The 7,836-nt window shown below is 36.5% G+C and overlaps 1 pseudogene; it reads left to right on the forward strand.

Annotated features, from left to right (window-relative positions):
* The first annotated feature begins 4,636 nt into the window (after positions 1–4,636).
* On the forward strand, positions 4,637–4,752 carry LOC118608368 (annotated as a pseudogene).
* The last annotated feature ends 3,084 nt before the right edge of the window (positions 4,753–7,836 follow it).

Genomic DNA, 7,836 nt, shown 5'->3' on the forward strand with positions numbered 1-7,836 from the left:
TTAATATAAATGGAATCATAGGATATATAGTTTTTGTACCTGGTTTTTGAATGTTTTTGAAGTTCATTCATGTTCTTGCATGTATCGGTAGTTTCTTTTATCCCTAAATAGTATTCCACTGAATGAATATACTATATTTTGTTTATCTGTTCACCAGTTGATGAACATTTTGGTTTGTTTCTAATTATTGGCTAACATGAACAAAGCTGCTATGAATATCTATGCGCAAGTCTTTCTGTGGACACATGTTTTAATTTCACTTGGGTATATACCTAGACATAGAATTGCTGAGTCATTTAGTAACTATGTTTAAGTTTTGGAGGAACTGGCAAAATTTTTCAAAGTGGCTACTCCATTTCATATTTCCATCGTCAGTGTATGAGCGTTCCAATTTCTCTATATATTTGCTAACACTTATTATTATAAAATATCCTTCTTTGTCTCTAATAACTTTTTTTAATCTTAAAGTATATTTTATCTGATAGCAGTATAACCACAATAGCATTCTTAAGGTTGTTGTTTGCATGGTACATCTTTTTCCATCCTCTTACTTTCAACATATTCATGTCTCTTTGAAACTAAAGCGCATCTCTTATAGACAGCATATAGCTTGATCTTGGGTCTTCAATCCAGTCTTTTGTTTAAGTTGCATAATCCATTCACATTTAATGATATTATGAGTATGGACTGTTGGCACTTTGTTAATTTTTTTTGTATGTTTCATCTTTTTCTTCCTGTTCTTCTTTTATGGCCATATTTTTTATTAAACACATTTTCTACTATATCTTCTTAATTCCTTTATTAAATAATTTCTCCATTTTATGAGCTATTTTTCTTAGTGGTTGCTCAAGTCTTTTGCACTAACCTACACATTTACCATTAATGGTGCTCTTTATTTTTTCTGTAGTTTCAAACTATGGTTTGGTATCACTTACTTCCTCTAATAAAGTTTCTTTCCCTCTCTCCTCCATCAAGACATTATTGTCATATATACCATATCTTTATATGTTAAAAGCCTAAGAATACAATTTTATAATTATTATTTTATGGAGTTATTTTAAAATCCATTAAGATAAGAAAAGGGAATCTATAAATAAAATTTCTTCTCTTTTTAGTTTTCTACAAAATAACCTTTACTGTGCTCTCTGTTTCTTTGTGTGGACTCAGTTTAAACTCTGGTATCAATTCCTTTCACCCTAAGGAATTTTTAAAGATATTTCCTTTCTTGTTTATTTATTTATTCATTATATTTGTTATAATGTAATAATGCTAGCAATATACTCTCTTACTGCTTGTTTATCTGGGCATTTGTTTTGTCCTCGGTTTTGGTATTTTTTTTTAATTGCACTATGATCACCATAATAAGTTTAGTCAACATCCATTACCACACACAGTTACAATTTTTTTCCTTGTGATGAGAGTTTTTAAGATCTACTCTCTTAGGGGAGTCTGGACAGGTGCTAGAGTAGGAAAATGGGAGGCTATGCTTGCCTCCTCCCATGCACATTGGAAATACAACTAAATTAAAGAACAATCGACCTGGAGAACCATCTGAAGACTAGCTGAACAGTTTTATAACTATGGATATAAATAAGAAGTCACATAGAGACTGGCATGAGGGCCAGAGATGCAAAAGAAGTTGGCCCCACACGTATGTGTGGCAGTTAAAAATTTGGAGAGATATCTCAGCTGCAGAGGTCCCCCCACAAGAGGAACAAGGGGTACGAGCTCTATACCAGGTTCCCCAACCCAGGGTTCCAATGCCAGAAAGAAAAGTCCCCACAACATCTGACTATGAAAAGCAGTTGGGATTCCACCCACCCAGGTGAGACAAAAGGCTGCTGGAAACCATGATGTCCTCTTAAAGGGCCCACACACAGGCTCACCCACTCACAGGCACTCACCCTGGGCTCTTATAAAGGGATGGTGCTTGGGAAGCATCAGAGACATATAGAAAGAGACTGATTCATGTGGCTTCATGGTGAGGGCTAGAGGGACAGCCACCATTGTCCATGTATGGAGCCCCACTCCCGTGTAGACTATGGATGGGTGCCATCTTTCCTGTGTTGAGCTCTCCTCCCACATGGACAGAAATGAATCTGCATTGAACTGAAGAAATTCACTCCCTCTACTCTGGTGTCTCCCTGGGACCCAGCTCCACCAAACTCACACACCACATGATGATTTTTCAGCAGCAAACAACTGGCCTTTGCTCACATACCTCAAGAGGCACTTTTGGTGGCAGACAGCCAGCCCCTGCCTGTATGGCAGTCTTTCTTGGACAACTCTGGGGGTCTGTGGGACCCAGGTGGGTGGCAGCTGGCCTCAGTGTTCTATGAGCCTTTGTCCAAATGGCCCTGGGCTCAGCACTAGCTCAAACCTGGATTTTCATTAACCTGCAAAACACCACTCACCCCACCCTGGTGACTCCTTGAGACCCCGGCTCATCCAGCTCTCATACCACAGGAGTCTCTTTCGGTGGCTGAGACATACAGGCAGCTGACAAGAGATAGCAGGCCTTAGAGTGCCCTGGGCCTTTTGCTGAGCTGCCCCCAGCCCTGTAATGATGGGTTCGAAATATGGCCTCTCCCACGTGCCTCGAAACCCAGCACAGGCAATGATAAACTGTGGATAGCTTTGTAGTTCCTACTATGTAGCCCCAGGCCAGTCCTAGGCAGTGGCTGACGTTGGCATGCATAGGAGCCCATCTCAAGAGGCCCTAACAAACACACCCAGTGGCCAACTTCAGATCACAATAGAGCACCACAATTAGCCCCACAAGTGGCATATCCAAATGGTGATCTAAGCAGACATCAGAGCCTGCTGGGGCAAACTCAAGTCTGTGGGGTCAACCCCCACACAGCAGCTCATATGCTGTGGTCATGGCCAGTCCTCACAGCCAGTCATCCTGAGGGTCAGTCCCATCCATTTATGCGCCAACACAATCAAGGCTCAACTCCAACAAGAGGGGACACACAACCCATACAAGGGATACTCTTGGAGCATCTGGCACAGGTGATTGGGGAGATTGCTCCACCAGGGCCACAGGGCACCTACTACAGAAGGCCACCAGGCCAAGATTGGGAGATGTAGGAGACCTACCTAATACATAGAAACAAACATAGAGAGGCAGCCAAAATGAGTAGACAAAGAAACATATCCCAAATGAAAAACAAAACAAAGCTCCAGAAAAATAACTTAACAAAATGAAGACAAGCAGTCTATCAGATGCAGAGTTCAAAACACTGGTTATAAGGATGCTCAATGATCTCAGTGAGAATTTCGACAAAGAGATCATAAGAAAAAAAAAGACATAGAAACAATAAAAAAGAACCAGTCAGAAATGAAGAATACACTAGAAGAAATCAATAGCAGATTACATGAAGCAGAGAATTAAATGAGTGATTTGCAAGACAAGGTAGCAAAAAACACAAAATGAAAACATCAAAAAAATCCAAAAATAATGAAAATAGTTTAAGGGACCTCTGGGACAGCATCAACTATAACAACATTCATATCACAGGGGTACTAGAAGAAGAAGAGAGAGAGAGCAAGGGATTGAGAATCTATTTGAAGAAATAATGACCAAAAACTTCCCTAATCTGGAGAGAGGAAATAGACATACAAGTACAGGAAGTACAGAGTCCCAAACAAGGTGAACTTGAAGAGGACCACACCAAGACACATCATAATTAAAATGCCAAAAATTTAAAGACAAAGAGAGGATCCTAAAAGCAGCAAGAGAAAGGCACCTAATTATTACAAGGGAGCTCCAATAAGACTGTTAGCTGATTTCTAAACAGAAACTTTTCAGGCCGGAAGTTATTGGAACTAAATATTCAAAGTGATGAAAAGCAAGGACCTGCAACAACCAAAACTTCACTACCCAGCAAAGCTATTATTGAAAATCGAAGGAGAGATAAAGAGCTCCCCAGATAAGAAAAACCTAAATGAGTTCATCGGCCACCAAACTAGTATTACAAGAAATGTTAAAGGAACTTCTTTAAGAAGAAAGGGGAAAAAATCATGAATATGAATAGTAAAATGGCAGTAATAATGTACCTATCAATAATCACTTTAAAGGCAAATGAATTAAATCTTCCAATCAAAAGGTAGGGTAGCTGAATGGATAAGAAAACAAGACCCACACATATGCTGTCTACAAGAGACCCACTTCATATCCAAAGATACACACAGACTGAAAGTAAGTGAATGGGAAAAAAAAAATTGTTCATGAGAATCGAAACAAACAAAAAGATGTGGTAGCAATACTCATATCAGACAAAGTAGACTTTGAAACAAAGACTACAGTAAGAAACAAAGAAGGTCATTACATAATAATAATCAATATAACAGGAGGACATAACCCTTGCAAATATTTATGCATCCAACATAGGAGCACCTAAAAATATAAAGAAAATATTGATAAACATGAAGAAAGAGAGATCAACAGTAATACAGTCATAGTAGGAGACTTTAACACTCCATTGACACCAATAGACAATTGTTCCAGACAGAAAATCAACAAGGAAACAGGAGTCTTAAGTGACACATGCACTAGATGAATTTAATTGATATTTTTAGAGCATTTCACCACAAAGCAGCAGAATATACATTCTTACAAAGTGCACACAGAGTCTATGGCCATGCCACCCTGAATGTGCCCGACCCCATCTGATCTCGAAAGTTAAGCAGGGTTGGGTCTGGTTAGTACTTGGATGGAATACCTAGGAATACCAGGTGCTGTAGGTGTTAAAAAAAAATCAAAGTGACACAAAACATTTTCCAAGAGAGACCACATGTTAGGCCACAAAACAAGTCTCAATAAATTTAAGATTGAAATCATATTAAGCATCTTTCCTTATCACAATGGTATGAAACTAGAAATCAATTACAAAAAAAATCCCTAAAAAAACATAAACACATGAAGGTTAAATGACATGCTACTATACAATAAATGGGTTAACAATGAAATCAAAGAAAAAATCCAAAGAATCCTTGAGATAAATGAACATGAAAACACAATGACCCAAAATCTATGGGACAGAGCAAAAGCAGTCCTGAGAGGGAAATTCATAGCTATATAGGCCTACTTCAAGAAACAAGAAAACAACCATCTGAATGGGAAAATTTATTTGCAAGCAATGCCTCTGATAAGGGCCTAATATCCAAAATATACAAAGAACTCATACAACTCAATAACAAGAAAAAAAATCCAATCAAAAAAATTGGCAGAGGACCTGAACAGACACTTCTCCCAAGAAGACATACAAATGACCAACAAACAAGCTATTAGGGAAATGCAAATCAAAACCACAATGAGATACCATCTTACACCTGTTAGAATGGCTATAATCAACAGGCCAAGTAATAACAAGTGTTGGAAAGGATTGCAGAAAAAAAGGAACCCTCACACACTGCTGGTGGAAATGCAAATTGGTAAAGTCACTATGGAAAACAGTATGGACATTCCTTAAAATCTAAGAATTGACTTACCATATGATCCAGCAATCCCTCTACTGGGTATTTACCCCAAAGACTTGAAAACTCATATCCAAAAAGATATTTTCACATTGATATTTATAGCAGCATTATTCACAGTGGCCAGGACATGGAAGCAACCGAAGTGTCCTATGATAGATGATTGGCTAAAGAAGCTGTGGATCATATATACAATGGAATATTACTCAGCCTTAAGAAGAGATGAAATACTGCCATTTGAGACAACATGAATCAACCTTGAGATAATCATGCTAAGGGAAATAAGCCAGAGAGAAAAAGTTGAAAACCACATGATATCACTTATATGTGGGATATAAACCTAAAAGCAACAAACATACAGGACAAACAGAGACTCATGGACATGGACAATAGACTAGTGGTTCCCAGAGAGTAGAGGAGAGGGGGCATGGAGGAGGTAGACGGGGTAAAGGGGGACAAATATGTGGTGACAGAAAGAAATCTAACTATGGGAGTGAAACACACAGTATAAATATATATATGCCTTACTGTTAAATTGTACACCTGAAACTTATTGGATTTCGTTAAGCAATGTCACCAAAAATTTTTTTTTACTTGATATCTTAAAAAAATAGAAACAAGTAAATCTCAAACGATCTAACCTTATACCTAAAGGAACTAAAAAAGAATAGCAAGCAAACTAAGTCTGAAGCGAGTAGAAGGAAGGGAATAATAAGATCAGAGTGGGAATAAACGAAATAGAGTCTAAAAGAAAAACAATTCAAAAGATCGATAAAATTAAGAGGTGGTTCTTTGGGAAGATTTAAAAAAACTGATAAAAACTTTAACCAGACTCAACAAGAACAAAAAGAGGGCTCACATAAATAGAATCAGAAATGAAAGTGGAGAAGTGACAACTGACACCACCGAAATACAAAGGATTATAAGAAAATTCTATGAACAATTATATGCCACACACACACAAAAAGGACGATCTGGAAGAAATGGATAAATTCCTTCCAAGAAATATGCACTCTTCCAAGACTGAATCAAAAAGAAACCAAAAAATCTGAAAAGACCAATTACTACTAACAAAATTGAACCAGTAATCATAAATTCCCTACAAATTAAAGTTCTGGACCATATGATTTCACAGGTGAATTTTACCATATAGTCAAAGAATAATGAACACCTATCCTTCTCAAACTATTCCAAAATATTCAATAGGAAGGAAGCCTCCTAAGCTCATTTTATAAGGCCACCATTACCCTGATTCCAAAACCAAAGACATTACAACAAAAAAAATTATAGGTTGATAGCCTGATGAACATAGATGCCAAAATCCTCAAAAAAATATTAGCAAACCAAATTTAGCAATACATTAAAAAGATCATACACCATGATCAAGTGAGATTGATTCTTGGGATGCAAGTTGTTTCAATATCCACAAAGCAATTAATGATTATATCTATAGACGTAGAAAAAGCATTTGACAAAATCTAGCAAAAGCACATTATAATGGATAAATGAATTCAGTAAAGTAACAGGATACAAAATTAATATTCAGAAATCAGTTGCATTTTAATATACCAATTATAAACTATCAGAAATTAAGAAAACAATTCCATTTACAATTGCATCAAAGAAAAGAAAATACCTAGGAATAAATTTAATGAAGGATGTAAAAGACTTGTACTCAGAAAAAATATAAGATATTGAAGAAAGAAAGAGAAAAATACTAATAAATGAAAGCATATAGCTTGCTCAGGAAACATATACCTTGGACAGGAAAAATTAACATTGTTAACATGTCCATACTGCCCAAGGCAATCTAAAGATTCAATGCAATCCCTAATAAAATATCAATAGTATTTTTCTCAGAACTAGAACAAATAATCCCAAAATAAAGTCATGCCTAAATGGTCATTTAATGTATAAAAAGGAGGAAAATCTATACTATGGGGTAAAAATATTCCCTTTAATAAATGGTGTGAGAAAACTGGACAGATACATGCAAAAAAATGAAACTGGACAACCTTCTTACACCATATACAAGAATTTACTCAAAATAGCTTTAAAACTTAAATGTAAGACCTGAAACCGTAAAACTAGAAGAAAACATGGGCAGTAAACTCTCTCGTACTGCTCCTAGTAATATTTTTTCTGATATATCTCTTCAGGCAGGGGAAACAAACAAAAAATAAACAAATGGGGCTACATCAAACTAAAAAGTTTTTGCATATCAAAGAAAACTATCAACAAAACAAAAAGACAACCTACTGACTAGGAGAAGACATTTGTCAATGATATATCCAATAAGGGGTCAACATCCAAAATTTATAAAGAATTCATACAACTCAACACATATACACACAC

The sequence above is a fragment of the Rousettus aegyptiacus genome, unplaced genomic scaffold, assembly GCF_014176215.1.
Source record: "Rousettus aegyptiacus isolate mRouAeg1 unplaced genomic scaffold, mRouAeg1.p scaffold_m13_p_9, whole genome shotgun sequence".
Lineage (NCBI taxonomy): Eukaryota > Metazoa > Chordata > Mammalia > Chiroptera > Pteropodidae > Rousettus > Rousettus aegyptiacus.